The sequence below is a fragment of the Coregonus clupeaformis genome, chromosome 5, assembly GCF_020615455.1.
Source record: "Coregonus clupeaformis isolate EN_2021a chromosome 5, ASM2061545v1, whole genome shotgun sequence".
NCBI classification, from domain to species: Eukaryota; Metazoa; Chordata; class Actinopteri; order Salmoniformes; family Salmonidae; genus Coregonus; species Coregonus clupeaformis.
This window is the reverse complement of record NC_059196.1, coordinates 42630394-42654393: the sequence shown is the minus strand read 5'-3', so window position 1 is coordinate 42654393 and position 24000 is coordinate 42630394. Positions and strand designations below refer to the sequence as shown.

At 43.1% G+C, this 24000-nt stretch overlaps 1 protein-coding gene across 1 annotated transcript in view; it reads right to left on the bottom strand.

Moving 5' to 3' along the window:
* Window positions 1–5571, bottom strand: part of fndc3a (fibronectin type III domain containing 3A) — a 206400-nt gene extending 200829 nt beyond the window's left edge. The window contains exon 1 of the mRNA XM_045214559.1: window positions 5201–5571. The gene's annotated coding sequence lies outside the window, so the exon portion shown is untranslated. The remainder of the gene's footprint in view (window positions 1–5200) is intronic.
* Between the last annotated feature and the right edge of the window lie 18429 nt (window positions 5572–24000).

Sequence of the window (24000 nt, the reverse complement as noted above, 5' to 3'; positions counted from 1 at the left end):
CAGATTACAGCGATCCACAAAGAATTCGAAAACAAACCCAATTTTGATAAACTCCCTTATCTACTGGGTGAAAAACCACAGTGTGCCATCACAGCAGCAAGATTTGTGACCTGTTGCCACAAGAAAAGGGCAACCAGTGAAGAACAAACACCATTGTAAATACAACCCATATTTATGTTTATTTATTTTCCCATTTGTACTTTAACTATTTGCACATTGTTACAACACTGTATATATACATAAACTTCTGAGTGTAATGTTTACTGTTAATATTTATTGTTTATTTCACTTTTGTTTACTATCTACTTCACTTGCTTTGGCAATGTTAACACACGTTTCCCATGCCAATAAAGCCCTTAAATTGAAATTGAATTGAATTGAGAGAAAGAGAGAGAGAGACGGAGAGGAGGAGAGAGACAGAGAGAGAGAGACGGAGAGAGAGACAGAGAGGAGGAGAGATCAAGAAATGGAACATGTCCTTGAACGTACCTGGCGCATGCGCCCCTAAACAGTGATCTGGCTTATCTGCTTCACTCGTTAAGCTCAAACAGAGGTCCTGTACCAAATGCCACTATATTCCCTATATAGTGCACTACTTTTGACCAGGGCCAAGTGCACTATGTAGGGAATAGGGTGCCATTTGGGAGTGGGGGGCAGACAAAGTCAGTTGACACAGAGTGGTGGTCAATAAAGTAGAGCCCATAGCACTGCAGAGCAGATCTACAAGAAACACATCTAGGTTCAATCAGATCTACAGGAAACACATCTAGGTTCAATCAGATCTACAGCAAACACATCTAGGTTCAAGCAGATCTACAGCAAACACATCTAGGTTCAATCAGATCTACAGGAAACACATCTAGGTTCAATCAGATCTACAGGAAACACATCTAGGTTCAAGCAGATCTACAGCAAACACATCTAGGTTCAATCAGATCTACAGGAAACACATCTAGGTTCAATCAGATCTACAGGAAACACATCTAGGTTCAATCAGATCTACAGGAAACACATCTAGGTTCAAGCAGATCTACAGGAAACACATCTAGGTTCAAGCAGATCTACAGCAAACACATCTAGGTTCAATCAGATCTACAGGAAACACATCTAGGTTCAAGCAGATCTACAGGAAACACATCTAGGTTCCAACAGATTAGCCTAAAATTCCCTTGCTGGCTTTAGGCCCAGTTGATGAGTGGTAGCATAGCATCACAGCCGCTGCAACTACTGCCATACAAAGCTATCAACAACGTAGCAGCCTATGATAATTATATGAATGTTTCTATATAATAGTACTTCATTAATTTACAGCAGACATTACTATTTTATTATTTATTTATTTATTTATTACTACTATTACAAACGATCAACAACGTAGCAAGCAGCCTACATAGTAGTCATGAATGTTTCTATATGGAAAATAAGTCCTTTAAATAATGTGGGGGTTGGTACTAGCATAAGGAGGTCAATAACAGTGAGTAAAGGGGACATTAAAGCTGATGACAGTTCAGTTTACAATACAATCCTTTGCCCCCTCAGTGGACATCCACACACACACACACACACACCCTATATCTCAATCTAATGATGACGACGCACACAGTGTGGGGCTCTCATTGTGCAAATAATGATTCTTAAGCTGTCAGCATGCTTCAGTTCGGCTTCGAAAAGAACGAGTGTTCTCCCATACTGCCTTAAAAATATATTTGCTTGAAAAATGAGAGGCAATAGTACTGTTTGTCCATTTTGAGACACCATAGCCAGAACACACTTCCTTGAAAGTCAGAATTAATCTAAGATAGCTCAAGAAAATAGGCCATTAATTTTGACGTTTTTTTGCTGAGGAGATCTTAGTCGCGCAATTTTACATCTACAGCTGCAATCACCGACGAAGGGGCGAAGACTTTGGCTGACGACTTCGCCTTGCCTCGAGAGAAAAAAAAAAAAAAAAAGTGTGCCCGAAAACCTTACCCAAGTCCAAAACTAATACAAATTTCACAAAATGTCATAATATATGCACAAACTCTTCCCAACTCTTTCGGCTGGGAACAGTGGGCCACATTGATTTCCGATTATTCCCCGCTAGAGCTGGGGGACTGAGAGAACTGACTTCCACTGCATCAGGCCCTACAGGACAGCTCATACACACCACTCTCTCCAAGTGAGTCACACACACAATTATGTTAAGTGACCACGTGAACACTAGCCTCTCTCTCCTTTGCTAGAGCACAAACACTTAAGGGTCCTCTCACGCTGACCTGCCAGCCCAGCTCCCCCCAATCTACCCTACACCCACGCAGCGCTATAACGCAGCCAGCGCCGCTGGCGCTAACCATAGGCAGGCAGGGTTATAGGCAATTACACTATTCACAGTCACTGCCTCCTCTCGACATCTGACTGCAGTGGCCCAACGGCAAGAGAAGATGGCCAGCAGTACAGGGAAATAAACAGACCACTTTTTACTACTACAGAATTGGTCTCAGTGAGAGTCAGGGTGAGAAACAAAGTCATCATTTAACAAAAAAATACTTCCATCATTTAGCAAGAAAGAAAGATGAGAGAGAGACAAAGAGAGAGAAGGGGCGTAGTTTGTTTTTGAACATTGGGGGGGACCCATTATGGCAGGGGGGTGGCAAACACCTTCTATAGATGGAGAAGATGAGTCGAGTCAAAAGTAAGGGTAGAGCAAATGGATGCATCCCAAATGGCATCCTATTCCCTATGGGCCCTGGTTAAAAGCAGTGCACTACATAGGGAATAGGGTGTTATTTGGAGTGTAGACATGAGCCAAGTGCTCTGCGGAAACAATGGTAGGTCATTACTCAGTCATGAGGTCACCGAGACAACACCCTTAGCTACAATTCTTAGGAACTATGACATGACAGGTGAACAGTTTCATTTCTTCCAGATGTCTGCCACAAATGCAAATGACTTTCAAAATGTAATTCAATAAATCGTGCATGAGAACAAAATCTGACAAACTGAGCTCAGAGAGGAGACTCGCTTGAAAATGTTTCTTACATTTCAGCCTCAACACAGTACTGAAACAAGCCCAAATAGTTGTGACAGTTGTGTTTTTCAGTTTCAGGAGGTTATAAACAGCCCAACTGCCTTCCTGAGTATGTCCCAACACAACCAGTAGCCTACTCTCGGCAGCTGTGATGACCATCCACTCTTATATAGGACACCTGGACTGGAGAAATGCTAATATCTGGGGCTAAAGCTAGCGTCTCAGAGATCTACGATCAGTTCTATCTTATAGATGGTAATAACTGATCCTAGATCAGAACTCCTACTCGGAGACCCTTTAATACATACAGCCCCATGGCTGTTCACTTCACTCATTGAGTGAACGTATCATTTCAATGTCCTTCACAGCAGTCATATAAAACTGAACTTGGTGGAGCTTGGGTTAGTTGGGTTAGTAAACCATCAGGCTTGGGTTAGTTGGGTTAGTAAACCATCAGGCTTGGGTTAGTTGGGTTAGTAAACCATCAGGCTTGGGTTAGTTGGGTTAGTAAACCATCAGGCTTGGGTTAGTTGGGTTAGTAAACCATCAGGCTTGGGTTAGTTGGGTTAGTAAACCATCAGGCTTGGGTTAGTTGGGTTAGTAAACCATCAGGCTTGGGTTAGTTGGGTTAGTAAACCATCAGGCTTGGGTTAGTTGGGTTAGTAAACCATCAGGCTTGGGTTAGTTGGGTTAGTAAACCATCAGGCTTGGGTTAGTTGGGTTAGTAAACCATCAGCAGATAAGACAGACAATAGAGCTGGGACAATAAACCTAAAATGATCAACAGCGACCACTGATCACAGGCATTTAGCTGTAGCCTATACTAGAGAAATGTAAAGTTTGAAATGAAATAAGTTTGCTAATATGGGTGATTGTTAAATCGAACAATATGTCTACAACCAAACTAGTGGCAGTAGTTTAAAAGGATATGTTTATTTTTATTTTTTATGATGCAAATTAATGTTATAAAACTATTTATCGTTATTGAATCAATTCAGGCAATTTATCGCGATACGGATTTTTGTCGCCCAGCTCTACTAGCTAGGGTTCTGAATGATGATCCTCAGAAGTATCTAATGACTGCTATCAACTTCAGCACGTCAGGTGGTTAGTTGATAACAAAAAACTACTGCAGTAAGATAGCGCATGATTCCAACTGTTTAAATCACCAACCAGGCTACTCACAGTAGTCACGCAAGTGTAAAGGACGTCACGCTGCTTGCTTAGCGAGTACCACTTCCTCCCGAGTCGGTCCATACCTGGCGCAAACTCTGAACATCTGCCTTGCTAGGACACGTGACCACCCACTTGAAGTGTCTTACCAGACGGTGCCGCAAATGAGACCACTTCAGGCTGAGGAGTTTGACATCGCTGTGCCACTACAGATCCTGGTTCGAGTCCAGTCTCTGTCGCAGCCGGCCGCAACCGGGAGACCCATGGGGCGGCGCACAATTGTAAAAAGACTAAGCAAGGAACATTTCTGCACCGAAATCGAACCGTGGCGCTAAACCGCAATATTACCGAACCATGGGTTTGGAGAACCTTTACACACCTAGTTAAGACAGTTGCAAGCCTACAGTATTTTTCAGCGACAACAAGTTTGTGGCGTCCATGGCCCATTTACACATAGGTGTTTAGAGAGCCAATTAGGTACAGGTAGTCCACTGATCCGTAAACATGGCCGTGTTGGAAGCCTAACCCTATAAAAAGTGTGTAGTAAATAAACTTTTTATTTTAAAATTACGTTCCTTATGTTCCCAAAAACGTACCGCAAGCGATGCGTGTTAATGTTTAGCCTAGCGTCAGGGCTCTTAACAAAACTCCCCGGTCAGATCCTATCGCCTACACTAGGAGGTAAAGCAGTTAGCGTCTTTGGTAAAAGCCAGCTACAGGTGTTGCAGTAGGCCGTTTAATAGTTAGCTAACTAGCTAAAGTTAGCTTTAAATGACCTACCTACAACACATGTAGCTAGTAGCTCGCCAGTAGCGAATATCAACAAAAACAACATTTAGAGAGTAATATTCACACTGACGATAACTACGTTTGGATAACTTAGCTTTGTTTAGCAATCGATTAGCTACCTAGCATTACACAAGTCAAGACAGGTACCTAAGTTACCTATCAATGCTAGTTAGATAGCTACGCTAGTTGCTAATTAGAACCAAATGTATGTCACCAAATGCTACTCACCACAGTTGTTCCTTGCTCGGCGACAGCAATGTGATTTTTGATGATGAAGCTATAGTTAGCTAGTTACTGTAGATAGCTATAATCGTCGAAGATAATTCGTTAGCACAGGCAAGTAGCACCTGATACTGTTGTAGTTAGCGTGATAGCTGGATAGCTAGCTACTCAACCTAACGTTAGCTAGCTTAGTTAACTAACGTTAAGTAGTCAGGTTCAGACCGCAAGAAGACTTTGGGTATGTGACATGTTTCGCAGATAAGACGGGTTTAAATTAAGTATTTCGAGATTTTGTCGCTCACAAAATGCAAAAATGACCAGCTATTCTTGACACTTTTCTAATCGTCAACCCTGCTCCAGTCTTGGACGGACGCCATCGTCTCTCGCACAACAATGTACACAAATCTTTGTACGCATGCGCATCATAGACCTTACTCTGTAGCCTACATCCAGATATTTTCCTTACTTATTTCCATTCGCGACACATTAATTAAAAAATTATATATAGGCTAAATCTACTATATATATGATTTATAATAGCTGTTGTGGTTGAGAATTGTTCTTTGCGTTGGGTTGAGAAGCTTAATAAAGCCGATTTAGGCTTGATCTGGAAATGTGGATGGAGGCTCCATATGGAGGGTGTGACGCAATGGTGTATCCTCCAGAGGCTTGCAGAGGCCAAATCAAGCTCCATACCGCATGGCTGTGCACCTACCACATTTGGTAAAAAGCCGAATTATGGTACATCTGGCATCTTTATTGGCCATACAGCATTTACAGCGATGCGGCCTCTGCAAAAGTCAGTGCATTCATGCCGCGTTCAAAACGAGGTCAAATCATGAGGTCAGTGATCTTCAGGTCGGAAAGTTGAAGCTCTAGAAAGAGGCCCAAGTTCCCGAGTTGGAATTCCGAGTTGGATAACCGTTCAAATCGATTTGTCCCAGTCGGAGCTCGTTTCTTTCCGAGTTCCCAGTTGTTTTGAACGCGGCATCATATTTCTTGCCCTTCCGGGAGCAGAGCTGTTGTCAAGGAAATGAGTTTGTGTTTATACAGGATATGCCGCCCCCGCTTACCTTCAACCAATGTCAATGCGGAGCTAAAGGGAGCAATAACATGCTGACCACACCGCCCGCGTTGTGTGCGCATTGTAAAATAAATGGACACACACAGTACCAGTCAAAGGTTTGGCGCACCTACTCATTCCAGGGTTTTCTTAATTTGTACTATGTTCTACATTGTAGAATAATAGTGAAGACATCAGAACTATGAAATAACACGTATGGAATCATGTAGTAACCAAAAAAGTGTTAAACAAATCCAAATACATTTTATAATTGAGATTCTTCAAATAGCCACCCTTTGCCTTGATGACAGCTTTGCACACTCTTGGCATTCTCTCAACCAGCTTCATGAGGTAGTCACCTGGAATGCATTTCAATTAACAGGTGTGCCTTCTTAAAAGTTAATTTGTGGAATTTCTTTCCTTTTTAATGCATTTCAGCCAATCAGCTGTGTTGTGACAAGGTAGGGTGGTATACAGAAGATAGCCCTATTTGGTAAAAGACCAAGTCCATATTATGGCAAGAACAGCTCATATAAGCAAAGAGAAACAACAGTCTATCATTACTTTAAGACATGAAGGTCAGTCAATACGGAACATTTCAAGAACTTTGAAAAGTTTATTCAAGTGCAGTCGCAAAAACCATCAAGCGCTATGATGAAACTGGCTCTCATGAGGACCGCCACAGGAGTGGAAGACCCAGAGTTACCTCTGCTGCAGAGGATAAGTTCATTAGAGTTACCAGACACAGAAATTGCAGGCCAAATAAATGCTTCACAGAGTTCAAGTAACAGACACATCTCAACATCAACTGTTCAGAGGACACTACGTGAATCAGGCCTTCGTGGTCCAATTGCTGCAAAGAAACCACTACTAAAGGACACCAATAAGAAGAAGAGACTTGCTTGGGCCAAGAAACACGAGCAATGGACATTAGACCGGTGGAAATGTGTCCTTTGGTCTGGAGTCCAAATTTGAGATTTTTGGTTCCAACCGCCGTGTCTTCGTGAGACGTGGTGTGTGTGAACGGATGATCTCTGCATGTGTATTTCCCACCGTAAAGCATGGAGGAGGAGGTGTTATGGTGTGGGGGAGCTTTGCTCGTGACACTGTCTGTGATTTATTGAGAATTCAAGGCACACTTAACCAGCATGGCTACCACAGCATTCTGCAGTGATACGCCATCCCACCTGGTTTGGGCTTAGTGGGACTATCATTTGTTTTCCAATAAGACAATGACCCAACACACCTCCAGGCTGTGTAAGGGCTATTTGACCAAGAAGGAGAGTGATGGAGTGCTGCATCAAATGACCTGGCCTCCACAATCCCCCGACCTCAACCCAAATGAGATGGTTTGGGATGAGTCTGACCGCAGAGTGAAGGAAAAGCAGGCAACAAGTGCTCAGCATATGTGGGAACTCCTTCAAGATTGTTGGAAAAGCATTCCAGGTGAAGCTGGTTGAGAGAATGCCAAGAGTGTGCAAAGCTGTCATCAAGGCAAACGGTGGCTATTTGAAGAATCTAAAATCTCAAATATATTTTTATTTGTTCAACACTTCTTTGATTACTACATGATTCCATATGTGTTATTCCATAGTTAATTGTTACAAAATTTGGGAGCCGCACAGCGATGTGGTACAGAGTTTGATTTGGCCTCTGCAAGTCTCTAGAGGCATCACGCCCTCAGTACGGTCCGCATTTCCGGATCAAGAATAAATCGGCTGTGGAGGGATTTAGATTTAGATTTATTAGCCAATGGTGACAGCTAGTCTTACTGGAGTCCGACACATAACAAAAAAGACATTACAGACAAATTACTTTACAATTTACATACATTTTAAAAGCATTAACATGTAGTGTGTGTGTGTGTGTGTGTGTGTGTATGTGTGTATATTAGTTACACATACATGTCAGTACATATGTTTTTGTTGACCAGTGGCGGTCAAGTGCCTTTTAAGATGAGGGAGGATTATTATTTTCTTCATGAGCATGACCTTATTTCTATTACAGCATATTGGATGACTGTCATTCATATTCCGTTCACCTAGTTCAATGTAACATCGATAGGTTTAGGCTACTGCGTGATACTAACATTTTCCCTATACCCATCATGAGGTTGCTACAACCTACGAATTAAAGTTTACAGCGTAGGTGCACAGGTCGAGAGACACATTAGAGGTGACAGACAGTGACACATGTACAGACAGTGACATTCAATACCGCCTTGCACACTCTCGCCTGCATCTAGCTAATATAGGGTGTAATCATTAGTCCAACAGTTGCAAATGAGAGTTTCTATTGGACAAATTCAGGTATTGTTTATCCCCGTTTTTGTTCCGTTTGCTTCCGTTTAAGAAACGTTTTTCAACAGAATCGGCGGAATGAATACACCCCTGATCACACGTAAACACAGTTCACTTTCATAGCAGCCACGTTGTATAATTCCTCGCATCTATTTGCTCTCCTCCTTTCACCTTTTCCCTTCGCTTGTGGACTTCAATGCATAACACATCAGCTGTATGTGACCAGGCGAAAAAAATAACATTCCAAGCCAAACCGCTACACATCGTTGTCCCCATATTAGCAAAAGTAACATCATAGTCAGAATAGCTAATAGAACTAACGCATTAGTAAACCCGCTACAATCATGCAGTAACGTTACAGTGTACAGTCACTAAGCAGTTACACTGGCGGACCCCGGTGGCAATAAATGAGTTATACCAAAAGCTTACCTTGACTTGGAAGAGTTCCAGTGTTGTGTTGGAACGTCATAGCCAGCTAGCTAACATAGTATCCCTCTGTTTGAGTAGGGTGTTTCAGTAGGCTAAACTAGCTAGCTGCAGTTGCTAGCTAAGTAAGTGAAAGTGAAAAAAAAGGACACTTTCTCTCCATTTCTTTCTTGCTACTCATTCATTTTGGAAGAAATTATTTTGTTCAAAACTGTTCAACTGTTGTCTTTCTCTCTCTTTGAGTCAACCACTCACCACATTTTATACACTGCAGTATTAGCTAGCTGTAGCTTATGCTTTCAGTACTAGATTAATTCTCTAATCCTTTGATTGGATGGACAACATGCTGCAAGAGCTCTGATAGGCTGGAGGACGTCCTCCGGAAGTCGTCATAATTACTGTGTAAGTCTATGGAAGTGGACGAGAACCATGAGCCTCCTAGGTTTTGTATTGAAGTCAATGTACCCAGCGAAGGACGGAAGCTAGTTGTCCTCCGGCTACACCCTGGTGCTACCCTACAGAGTGCTGTTGAGGCTACTGTAGACCTTCTTTGCAAAATAGTGTGTTTCAATCAATGATTTGGTGACGTGATTATATTTAGTATAGTTTTATCTGAAAAGGATAACTTTTTAAATGTTTTACCATTTTAATTTTTATGAAATTCACTGAGGAGGATGGTCCTCCCCTTCCTCCTCTGAGGAGCCTCCACTGGTACATACACACAACAAGTAGGTCACATGGAGGAGAGGCGTTGTGCCGTGAGGTGTTTCTTTATTTGTTTTTTGAAACCAGATTTGCTGTTCACTTGCACTATATAAGATGGAAGGGAGTTCCATGCACTCATGGCTCTGTATAATACTGTACATTTCCTTGAATTTGTTCTGGACCTGGGGACTGTGAAAAGACCCCTGGTGGCATGTCTGGTGGGGTAAGTGTGTGTGTCAGTGCTGTGTGTAAGTTGATTATGCAAACAATTTGGAATTTCCAACACATTAATGTTTCTTATAAAAACAAGAAGTAATGCAGTCAGTCTTTCCTCAACTCTTAGCCAATAGAGACTGGCATGCATAGTATTAATATTAGCAGTGGCGATTTTAGCATGTAAATCTTGGTGGGGCAAACTCGCCCAGAAAATTGTAGATGCATGCCAGCAAAGCCACTACACAACACAACATAACACTACACTACACAACACAACACAACACTACACTACACAACACAACACAACACAACACAACAACACAACACAACACAACACAACACAACTCTAAACAATATATTAATTGGACTATAACGGTGACAAACTGTTCCCACAAACTGTTAGGGCCTACATAAAGCTGTCCGAACAGCAGTCCCTACACCTTACCACTCCGTAATTTCGATTAAGACATTAATGAGCGAGCTAGGACGGACGTAGTCAATATAACTATTTGTTCAGCACTGTTGAAATGTACAGCGACAGAATTCAGAACATGGGCCGTTCTTACAGTGTTCTCCCTGTACACCAAGTCAGAACCGTAGGATAAATAAAGGGGGCATATAAGCAGACAATGAAAGCTCTTACAATATCCGATGATGACATTTCTCTAAAACAGGCTATAGGCTACATGTGCACCACAAAGTCAGTACAGTAGGCTAACTTATAAGGGGGAAAGGGGCCATATTATTAGGGTGAGGCACATGGGCTACTAACAGCTTACTACACAACATACACTTACTATTACTTTCTTAGCTACAGCATACAGTACATATCTCCCTGGCATATTACATCGTTTATTCAGCAGCATAAAATACATGTTTGGACTCACCTTGTTGTGCTGTGCTCACTTGAACAGGAAGGTGGCACAGCGGTCCTTCGTATTTTCCCAGTCGGAGCTCATTTTTTTCAGAGTTCCCAGTTCCGAGTTTCCAGTTGTTTTGAAAGCAGCAGAGGTCATGCTGGTTTATCCTTATAAGCTTGGGAAAGAGACCCTTAAATCCAGACTTGGACCACACATCCACTCCACTGAATAGCAGGCTAGTGATCGCTTTGCAATGCTTGCAGTTAGCCACTGATTCCTTCCAAACCACTCATTGTTGAATTTGTGATTTCCAACTTGTTGTGTAATGTTTATGTCCAATGGCCGATGAGCACCGATACGTTTCATCTATAATTTCTCTTCATTATTTATCTTCATATGACAAGGATTAAAAAGGATTTGCCAGTAGATTGTCGACTTGATTCATGATGATGACTGCTAGCTTGCTAGCTAAGATTTTGAAAGTATGATGATGACATGATCAGCCCAATCAAAGCTACTGTAGATATAACGTGATTTGACATAATTTTATCTGTGGCCAATGACCTTGAGCCTTCTTGGATGGGCACTTCCAATCTAACTCTATGGCAGCACCCAAGGTGCTTGAATGTTGCGGTGACGTAGTGTCCCCATGAGTGACAGATCACTGAGCCAATCATGGCGCAACTAGAGAACATTACCAATCCCTACGCTCCGTATGTTCCGCTGGCTGCCCCACCACCACAGAAAACACTGAGCTAGGCTGAAACACCTGCATTTTGGTAGTGTTGTGGTGTCTCTTGTCGTGATGTGTGTTTTGTCCTATATTTTTATTTTTATTTTTAATCCCAGCCCCCGTCCCCGCTGGAGGCCTTTTGGTAGGCCGTGGTTGTAAATAAGAATTTGTTCTTAACTGACTTGCCTAATTAAATAAAGGTTAAATTTAAAAAAGTTTTTAAAATAAAAAAGCAAAAAAGAGACCATGTTTGTATGCAGCTTTATTAACTCAATGTTGTTGTTGTTGTTGTTTTTTACATTGTTTGCAAACGGATATGTGACACGTATTAATGCCAAAATAACATGCAAAAACAGGCAACACGTTTATTATTATTTTTTGTATTATTTTTATTTATTTTTGCTAAACAGGCCTAAAACAGCCCCACCTGCCCTGAATGACGGGTCGCCACTGAATATCAGCCCTCTGATTACAATGAAGCTTAAGACGTGCCGCTCTGTTCTGGGCCAGCTGCAGCTTAACTAGGTCTTTATTTATAAATGTTTTCTTTTGGGGGGGTGGTCTTTCTTTGCAGAACTTGACCATATGACTGGACAATAATCAAGACCAGATTAAACTAGAGCCTGCAGAACTTGCTATGTGGCGTGTGGTGTCAAAAATACAAAATCTGTACAGCTCCATATGTATCAGAGGAGGCTGGTTGGAGGAGCTATAGGAGGAACGGCTCATTGTAATGGCTGGAATGGTATAAATGAAACTGAGTCAAACGTGGTTTCCATATGATTGATACCCTTCCATTAATTCCATTCCAGTCATTACAATGAGCTCATCCTCATTCCTCCCACCAGCCTCCTCTGATATGTATAGATGGGTAAACCGACAACGTCACACAAACGATGTGGGCACTTCCATGGGGCAGAAATCAGCTGTTGTGATTGTGATTCTGGGTGGCGAATAGCTATCAACAATTACAAAAAATTGCCATGTGGGGAATCATAGGTGGCTAGTTTAAGCCAGTTTTATATTGTTTTGACTGGTGTCACGTCTATGCTAAGATTGGCTAGCTTGCCAACAACTGTAACGATGTATTTGAGATACAACAAGTGCTCATTGTGCCAATGTATGTTAACATTGGACACAAAATATACTTTACATGTTGTCAACAATCTAAGCCAACCCTGTTGGGCGGTACGGCCTGTATAAACGGTACGGCCTGTATAAACGGTACGGCCTGTATAAACGGTTCGGCCTGTATAAACGGTACGGCCTGTATAAACGGTACGGCCTGTATAAACGGTTCGGCCTGTATAAACGGTACGGCCTGTATAAACGGTTCGGCCTGTATAAACGGTACGGCCTGTATAAACGGTTCGGCCTGTATAAACGGTACGGCCTGTATAAACGGTACGGCCTGTATAAACGGTACGGCCTGTATAAACGGTTCGGCCTGTATAAACGGTTCGGCCTGTATAAACGGTACGGCCTGTATAAACGGTACGGCCTGTATAAACGGTTCGGCCTGTATAAACGGTTCGGCCTGTATAAACGGTATGGCCTGTATAAACGGTTCGGCCTGTATAAACGGTACATCCTGTATAAACACAAAACTCGCTTCCTTGACAACTTCCTTCACAAATGCTCTTGCAACGCCCAGGAAGTATGAATGCCCTGACTTCTGCAGAGGCCACATTGCAGTATGAATGCCCTTACTTCTGCAGAGGCCACATTGCAGTATGAATGCCCTTACTTCTGCAGAGGCCACATTGCAGTATGAATGCCCTTACCGTATGAAAAACCCTGGGTTGTTATCTGGAGCCTACCAAAACGATGGAATGAATACTCCAAGGAAGGGCTGTAATGTGTTTTCCTTCAATGGTATGGCACGATGCAACTACCTAAGGGCAGCACTTAAACGAGATGGCTATACCCCCCCCACAAAAAATCCCTCTGAGATATCCCGAAAGGTGAGAGTGTATGCCGATGGAGAGAAGGACAAGCCAGATGACCACCTGCAGGCTATGGTGAAGAGGGGCACTAGTATACCTCCTCTCAGAATAAAAGATACATGAGCATCAATCTCCACTCGTTCCAAGAGTACTGGAACCTAGGCATGGCAAGGATTCACGGTAGCATGCCAGCTGAAAGGGTTAAACAGTTAGTGGATGGTCAACTGAGTAGGTACAACATGGTCGACTCCACCGATGGAGCGTCAGTGATGGTCAAGTAGAGCATACTTGTCTTGCCAGAACACCAACTGTGTTACTCTCAAGAACCTGGCTGTGACGGATAATGTGATGTATGAATAGTATAGTTGTGGAGCCACCTGCTGTATTATGTGTGCAACTGCATCTCTGTGCCTATATGTGTGCATGATCACGCAGGATCCAGCCAAATAGTAAAAAAAAAAAAAACTTTGATGGAGGTATGTATCGTGATCCGTGCTGCACCCAGTGTTTTCACTTTTAAAATGATATCTAATGTATGTTAGCCTGACAACGATATTGTTTTATAATCACAATCGATGTTGACATGTTTGTGTCCTGTATTTACAATTTTATGGACATTTACAAAGTTAGCACGTTGCTGTACGGTAAAGACTAGATAGTGTCATGTATTTTTATCCCAAACTGTTATGGAACAATGTTATGTTACTGTACACGTGTAGCCCATGCGCTGCGGTGCTGTGTTATGGCCATTAGATGGAGTCATTATTAAGTTGAGCGCTCCTCTGTAGTCATGTTGTTATTTACGTTTACATTTTAGTCATTTAGCAGACGCTCTTATCCAGAGCGACTTACAGTTAGTGAGTGCATACATTTTCATACTGGCCCCCCGTGGGAAACGAACCCACAACCCTGGCGTTGCAAGCGCCATGCTCTACCAACTGAGCTATAGTAATGATGGATAAAATGCATATTGTAAATATGCATTTAGCTTTTCTACAACTATTATTAAAAAGCCAAAGAGTTGTTAAACTTTGGTGGAGATTTCATGATGGATTTGCAGTTGCTCCTGTAACAGTGTTGCTTCCGTCCCTCTCCTCGAACCAGGGACCCTCTGCACACATCGACAACAGTCACCCTCGAAGCACCGTTACCCGTCGCTCCTCAAAAGCTGCAGCTCTTGCAGAGCAAGGGAAAATACTACTTCAAGGTCTCAGAGCGAATGACGTCACCGATTGAAACGCTACTAGTGCGCACCGCTAACTAGCTAGCCATTTCACACCGCTTACACTCCCGAAGTTTACACATTGTGTTGTGTGTGTGTGTGTCTGCAGAATAAACATTAAACCGTGAAAGAGAACAGCACTGTCCTTTGTCGTTACACTGGCTGTGACGGATGTTCTGTACAGCCACACTGAGCTGCAGCCACTTACCAGTGATGATGATGATGGGACTGACGAAGAAGAAGAGGGAATCGGATCCCTGTCCCATGTGAGCGAGGAGCTGGACAACACAGTGGAGAAGGGGCCCGAAAGATTGCACATCACTTTCACAGGGCCACAGTCAGCAATGATAAGCTTCAGGCAAGAGGAGATGGAAAATGAACGGACCCTGATGTTGGATCGTCGCACCCGCTGGAACAGTCTCGCAGATATGGTGGAACGATATGTGCTGTTGCACAGATCAGTGTCCAAGGCTCTAATTGATGTCAATCCAGGACTTCTTGGGCAGCTGATCTCACCTCTCAAACCTGTTCAAAATGGGCGTGGAGTAACTCTTCCAGCAGGACACCACTCTCACCATGGCAGATGGAATCTTTCGGTTCATGCTGGATGAGCTGAAGAAGCATGAAGCACCAATCTGCCAGGAGATGAGGTATGCCATCGAGACCAGATTCAGCCAGCGGAGGCAAAATAACCTGGTCTTCCTCTTCAGGTATAGGCTTGCAATTGTACAGTGAGGGAAAAAAGTATTTGATCCCCTGCTGATTTTGTACGTTTGCCCACTGACAAAGAAATGATCAGTCTATAATTTTAATGGTAGGTTTATTTGAACAGTTAGAGACAGAATAACAACAACAAAATCCAGAAAAACGGATTTCAAAAATAATATAAATTGTTTTGCATTTTAATGAGGGAAATAAGTATTTGACCCCCTCTGAATCAGAAAGATTTCTGGCTCCCAGGTGTCTTTTATACAGGTAACGAGCTGAGATTAGGAGCACACTCATAAAGGGAGTGCTCCTAATCTCAGTTTGTTACCTGTATAAAAGACACCTGTCCACAGAAGCAATCAATCAATCCGATTCCAAACTCTCCACCATGGCCAAGACCAAAGAGCTCTCCAAGGATGTCAGAATTACACGGGAGGATCTTGTCAATGATCTCAAGGCAGCTGGGACCATAGTCACCAAGAAAACAATTGGTAACACACTACGCCGTGAAGGACTGAAATCCTGCAGTGCCCGCAAGGTCCCCCTGCTCAAGAAAGCACATATACAGGGCCGTCTGAAGTTTGCCAATGAACATCTGAATGATTCAGAGGAGAACTGGGTGAAAGTGTTGTGGTCAGATGAGACCAAAATCGAGCTCTTTGGCATCAACTCAACTCGCCGTGTTTGGAGGAGGAGGAATGCTGCCTATGACCCCAAGAACACCATCCCCACCGTCAAACATGGAGGTGGAAACATTATGCTTTAGGGGTGTTTTTCTGCTAAGGTGACAGTACAACTTCACCGCATCAAAGGGACGATGGACGGGGCCATGTACCGTCAAATCTTGGGTGAGAACCTCCTTCCCTCAGCCAGGGCATTGAAAATGTGTCGTGGATGGGTATTCCAGCATGACAATGACCCAAAACACACGGCCAAGGCAACAAAGGATTGGCTCAAGAAGAAGCACATTAAGGTCCTGGAGTGGCCTAGCCAGTCTCCAGACCTTAATCCCATAGAAAATCTGTGGAGGGAGCTGAGTTGCCAAACGTCAGCCTCGAAACCTTAATGACTTGGAGAAGTCTGAGATATGTGCAAACCTGGTGGCCAACTACAAGAAACGTCTGACCTCTGTGACTGCCAACAAGGGTTTTGCCACCAAGTACTAAGTCATGTTTTGCAGAGGGGTCAAATACTTATTTCCCTCATTAAAATGCAAATCAATTTATAACATTTTTGACATGCGTTTTTCTGGATTTTTTTGTTGTTATTCTGTCTCTCACTGTTCAAATAAACCTACCATTAAAATTATAGACTGATCATGTCTTTGTCAGTGGGCAAACGTACAAAATCAGCAGGGGATCAAATACTTTTTTCCCTCACTGTATCTCATTTATATTTTATTATAAATTATATATTCCTATGCATATAGCGTAATAAAGCTGTTTTATTCCCTCTTATAAAACACTCATAGTTTAGTCTACAATAATTGCCTATGATTATATCTTTGGTAAATTATCAGACTATGCGAGTTCCTTTATGAAAGTGATTTTGGGATTTTAATATTTTTTCATTTGAATAATGGCATTACAGGTACCTCCTGAATCCATCTGTTCTGAGCAATCTACCCAATGACGTCTTCAGTATGCCATCGCAGCAAATGCTGCTGAGGACAGCAAATGGCCTTGTCGAAGACCTGCTGTTCGAGGCCAAGGAGGAAGATGCGGAGTCGGAGAGCAGGCTGAAGATGACTGAGAGGATCCTAGTTTGTGGCCTCCCCTTGTGCACAAGAAGATCGGCCCTCTCATCATCTTCGGCCTGCCCTCCGACAACTGAACCCCCCTCCCGACACGATTTTATGGGGGGCCCACGCTACAGACAGCGAATGGGTCCGCTAATACAGATGGCTATATGGGTCAGCTAATACAGATGGCTATATGGGTCCACTAATGCAGATGGCTATATGGGTCCACTAATACAGATGGCTATATGGGTCCACTAATACAGATGGCTATATGGGTCCACTAATACAGATGGCTATATGGGTCCACTAATACAGATGGCTATATGGGTCAGCTAATACAGATGGCTATATGGGTCAGCTAATACAGATGGCTATATGGTCCACTAATACAGATGGCTATATGGGTCCACTAATACAGATGGCTATATGGGTCCACTAATACAGATGGCTATATGGGTCAGCTAATACAGATGGCTATATGGGTCAGCTAATACAGATGGCTATATGGGTCAGCTAATACAGATGGCTATATGGGTCAGCTAATACAGATGGCTATATGGGTCAGCTAATACAGATGGCTATATGGGTCCACTAATACAGATGGCTATATGGGTCCACTAATGCAGATGGCTATATGGGTCCACTAATACAGATGGCTATATGGGTCCACTAATACAGATGGCTATATGGGTCCACTAATACAGATGGCTATATGGGTCCACTAATACAGATGGCTATATGGGTCCACTAATACAGATGGCTATATGGGTCCACTAATATAGATGGCTATATGGGTCAGCTAATACAGATGGCTATATGGGTCCACAAATACAGATGGCTAAATGGGTCAGCTAATACAGATGGCTATATGGGTCAGCTAATACAGATGGCTATATGGGTCAGCTAATACAGATGGCTATATGGGTCAGCTAATACAGATGGCTATATGGGTCAGCTAATACAGATGGCTATATGGGTCCGCTAATACAGATGGCTATATGGGTCCACTAATACAGATGGCTATATGGGTCAGCTAATACAGATGGCTATATGGGTCCGCTAATACAGATGGCTATATGGGTCAGCTAATACAGATGGCTATATGGGTCCGCTAATACAGATGGCTATATGGGTCCGCTAATACAGATGGCTATATGGGTCCGCTAATACAGATGGCTATATGGGTCAGCTAATACAGATGGCTATATGGGTCAGCTAATACAGATGGCTATATGGGTCCACTATTACAGATGGCTATATGGGTCAGCTAATACAGATGGCTATATGGGTCAGCTAATACAGATGGCTATATGGGTCAGCTAATACAGATGGCTATATGGGTCAGCTAATACAGATGGCTATATGGGTCCACTAATGCAGATGGCTATATGGGTCCACTAATACAGATGGCTATATGGGTCAGCTAATACAGATGGCTATATGGGTCCACTAATACAGATGGCTATATGGGTCAGCTAATACAGATGGCTATATGGGTCTACTAATACAGATGGCTATATGGGTCCACTAATACAGATGGCTATATGGGTCCACTAATACAGATGGCTATATGGGTCCACTAATACAGATGGCTATATGGGTCCACTAATACAGATGGCTATATGGGTCAGCTAATACAGATGGCTATATGGGTCAGCTAATACAGATGGCTATATGGGTCCGCTAATACAGATGGCTATATGGGTCCACTAATGCAGATGGCTATATGGGTCCACTAATACAGATGGCTATATGGGTCCGCTAATACAGATGGCTAAATGGGTCAGCTAATACAGATGGCTATATGGGTCCACTAATACAGATGGCTATATGGGTCCACTAATACAGATGGCTATATGGGTCAGCTAATACAGATGGCTATATGGGTCCACTAATACAGATGGCTATATAATAATAATAATAATATGCCATTTAGCAGACAGTCATGCGTGCATACATTTTTGTGTATGGGTGGTCCCGGGGATCGAACCCACTACCATGGCGTTACAAGCGCCGTGCTCTACCAGCTGAGCTACAGAGGACCACGTTACTGCTAAGACCAGCTTTTGGTGAGTCTTAATTAGCAATTAATTAATTGATTAATTAGCACCAGTAGTGCTGCTTAAAACTGCCACATTGGCACGCTTCGTTTTTTTAAGGACACACCTCAAATATTTCCAACCCTCCCAGCAAGACAGCTAATATAAGACAGGTTTAAGGCCGGATTGTGCAGCATTTTGTCCCTTTGTCTCGCATCCCGCAACCAAAATAATCATGTCCCGCATTTTATCAACAAATTCAAACACCACTAATAAAAAAAAAGAAGAAAATAGTAGATTTGTCGCGTGCATTCACGTTGAAAATATATATAGCGTAAGGATGTGGTAGCCATGGTGATGTTAAACACCTGAGATCTGATATTCTGTTCAGCGCAAGACCAGACGTAGGCCAATGGCATGAACCGATCATCAACCAATCATATTTAACAAATCCTTTCGCGCTAAATTCCAGCTAAACTTGGAGAAGACCGTTAGGCATAACTACTTACAAAAAGCGTGCTTCTGATGAACAGCTACAAAAGTAAGTAAATAGACTTAAAGATATTTAAGGTAATTTCTTCGAACTTGTGTCGCTCTCCATGCTCACCAGTCAACACAATCCCGTTTTACATTCCCTGTGACCAACCAGAAATGTTTCCTTGGACAAATTTTAATAAAACAGCCACACATGTGGTCTCTCGTTTCTGCATCACCAAATTTTTCGCGAGGGAAAAAGAGTAAGCTATAGGTGTCAGCGGAGGCTGCTGAGGGGAGGACGGGCTCATAATAATGGCTGGAACGGGAGCGAATGGAATGGCATCAAAAACATGGAAACCATGGAAACCATGTGTTTGATGTATTTGATACCTTTCCACTAATTCCGCTCCAGCCATTACCATGAGCCCGTCCTCCCCTATTAGGGTACCACCAGCATCCTGTGATAGGTGTGCTTCAATTAGCTCATTAGGCGCAGCGGACTGCAGGTGTGTAGGGCTGACAGAGGGCACTGGAGCGTTGCTCCACCACTCCTCACAATGGTGCCCATTTAGTAAGATCAAAGCTGAATCGATGTCTTAGAAGATCACATAATGATTAATTCACAACTTATGTCACACCACCACATTTTTTAAATGACATTTTAGGATGGTTATCTGAATAGTCCCCAAAAATATCCAATGTGGCCAAAACCCAACAACGTGTGCCACTAGGCAGAATGTGCTTTGATTGAAACAAAATACAGGAAGGCTTTTTAACATTTTACATTTACATTTTAGTCATTTAGCAGACGCTCTTATCCAGAGCGACTTACAGTTAGTGAATACATATATATATTTTTTTTATACTGGCACCCCGTGGGAATCGAACCCACAACCCTGGCGTTGCAAACGCCATGCTCTATCAACTGAGCTACATCCCTGCCGGCCATTCCCTCCCCTACCCTGGACGACGCTGGGCCAATTGTGCGCCGCCCATGAGTCTCCCGGTCGCGGCCGGCTGCGACAGAGCCTGGATTCGAACCAGGATCTCTAGTGGCACAGTCAGCACTGCGATGCAGTGCCTTAGACCACTGCGCCACTCAGGAGGTCAGCTAATTAATTTGTTAACACCATCTGATCTTATTTGCTCACAAAACAGTAATTCAAGAAGATCTAAATGCATATTCCCATGAAACTGATTGAGATTGGCATAGAGACGCATTTTGGACATTTCACCGGTAAAACGTGAAGAATTATCATTCACGATTGACAGTGACGATGCCATGGCCTGTTTTAAAAGTAGGTATGTCTAACCTGGTGTTTGAGGGTATTAAAAATAGAAAATGTACTTGAGACAGTATGTGTCTCTCTGTCCCTCTCTCTGTCTCTCTGTCTCTCCCTCTCTCTGTCTCTCTCTGTCTGTCTCTCTGTCTCTCTCTGTCTCTCTGTCCCTCCCTCTCTATGTCTCTCTCTGTCTCTCTGTCCCTCCCTCTCTCTGTCTCTCTGTCTCTCTGTCTCTCTGTCCCTCCCTCTCTCTGTCTCTCCCTCTCTCTGTCCCTCCCTCTCTCTGTCTCTCTCTCTCCCTCTCTCTCTCCCTCTCTCTGTCTCTCTGTCCCTCTCTCTGTCTCTCTGTCCCTCCCTCCCTCTCTCTCTTTCTGTCTCTCTCTCTGTCTCTCTCTCTCTCTGTCTCTCTGTCTCTCTCTCTCTCTCTGTCTCTCTCTCTCTCTGTCTCTCTGTCTCTCTCTCTCTCTCTCTCTCTCTCTGTCTCTCTCTCTCTTTCTCTCTCTCTCTGTCTCTCTGTCCCTCCCTCTTTCTGTCTCTCTCTCTCTCTCTCTCTCTCTCTCTCTCTCTCTCTCTCTTGTCTCTCTCTCTCTCTGTCTCTCTGTCCCTCCCTCTTTCTGTCTCTCTGTCTCTCTCTCTCTCTCTCTCTCTCTCTGTGTCTCTCTCTCTCTCTCTGTGTGTCTCTCTCTCTCTCTCTCTCTCTGTGTATCTCTCTCTCTCTGTGTGTGTCTCTCTCTCTGTCTCTCTCTCTCTCTCTCTCTCTCTCTCTCTCTGTGTATCTCTCTCTCTCTGTGTCTCTCTCTCTCTTTGTGTCTCTCTCTCTCTCTCTCTGTGTGTCTCTGTGTCTCTGTCTCTGTCTCGGTCTGCTGTTCTCCATCCTTCACTGGGGGTTTGGGTCAGAACTTTATACAGATGGCTATATGGGTCAGCTAATACAGATGGCTATATGGGTCTACTAATACAGATGGCTATATGGGTCAGCTAATACAGATGGCTATATGGGTCAGCTAATACAGATGGCTATATGGGTCCACTAATACAGATGGCTATATGGGTCCACTAATACAGATGGCTGTATGGGTCAGCTAATACAGATGGCTATATGGGTCCACTAATACAGATGGCTATATGGGTCAGCTAATACAGATGGCTATATGGGTCCACTAATACAGATGGCTATATGGGTCAGCTAATACAGATGGCTATATGGTCAGCTAATACAGATGGCTATATGGGTCAGCTAATACAGATGGCTATATGGGTCAGCTAATACAGATGGCTATATGGGTCCACTAATACAGATGGCTATATGGGTCAGCTAATACAGATGGCTATATGGGTCCACTAATACAGATGGCTATATGGGTCAGCTAATACAGATGGCTATATGGGTCCACTAATACAGATGGCTATATGGGTCCACTAATACAGATGGCTATATGGGTCCACTAATACAGATGGCTATATGGGTCAGCTAATACAGATGGCTATATGGGTCCACTAATACAGATGGCTATATGGGTCAGCTAATACAGATGGCTATATGGGTCCACTAATACAGATGGCTATATGGGTCAGCTAATACAGATGGCTATATGGGTCAGCTAATACAGATGGCTATATGGGTCCACTAATACAGATGGCTATATGGGTCAGCTAATACAGATGGCTGTATGGGTCCACTAATACAGATGGCTATATGGGTCAGCTAATACAGATGGCTATATGGGTCAGCTAATACAGATGGCTATATGGGTCCACTAATACAGATGGCTATATGGGTCAGCTAATACAGATGGCTATATGGGTCAGCTAATACAGATGGCTATATGGGTCCACTAATACAGATGGCTATATGGGTCAGCTAATACAGATGGCTGTATGGGTCCACTAATACAGATGGCTATATGGGTCAGCTAATACAGATGGCTAAATGGGTCCACTAATACAGATGGCTATATGGGTCCACTAATACAGATGGCTATATGGGTCAGCTAATACAGATGGCTATATGGGTCCACTAATACAGATGGCTATATGGGTCAGCTAATACAGATGGCTAAATGGGTCAGCTAATACAGATGGCTATATGGGTCAGCTAATACAGATGGCTATATGGGTCCACTAATACAGATGGCTATATGGGTCAGCTAATACAGATGGCTATATGGGTCCACTAATACAGATGGCTATATGGGTCAGCTAATACAGATGGCTATATGGGTCCACTAATACAGATGGCTATATGGGTCAGCTAATACAGATGGCTAAATGGGTCCACTAATACAGATGGCTATATGGGTCAGCTAATACAGATGGCTATATGGGTCCACTAATACAGATGGCTATATGGGTCAGCTAATACAGATGGCTATATGGGTCAGCTAATACAGATGGCTAAATGGGTCAGCTAATACAGATGGCTATATGGGTCCACTAATACAGATGGCTATATGGGTCAGCTAATACAGATGGCTATATGGGTCCACTAATACAGATGGCTATATGGGTCAGCTAATACAGATGGCTATATGGGTCAGCTAATACAGATGGCTATATGGGTCCACTAATACAGATGGCTATATGGGTCAGCTAATACAGATGGCTATATGGGTCAGCTAATACAGATGGCTATATGGGTCAGCTAATACAGATGGCTATATGGGTCCACTAATACAGATGGCTATATGGGTCAGCTAATACAGATGGCTATATGGGTCCACTAATACAGATGGCTATATGGGTCAGCTAATACAGATGGCTATATGGGTCCACTAATACAGATGGCTATATGGGTCAGCTAATACAGATGGCTATATGGGTCCACTAATACAGATGGCTATATGGGTCCACTAATACAGGAATTGTAAAGTCCCAGTGCACTACTTTTGTGAGATTATACAAAATGTTCTCCATTATTTTTTTAAATATATGATTATTCTTTGTATTGTATTTTTGTATTTTTCAGGGGATGCTGCAGCACCTCCACCTCCTGCGGCTATGCAAGGAGCTGGCATTGGCTATGCAAGGAGCTGGCATTGGCTATGCAAGGAGCTGGCATTGGCTATGCAAGGAGCTGGCATTGGCTAT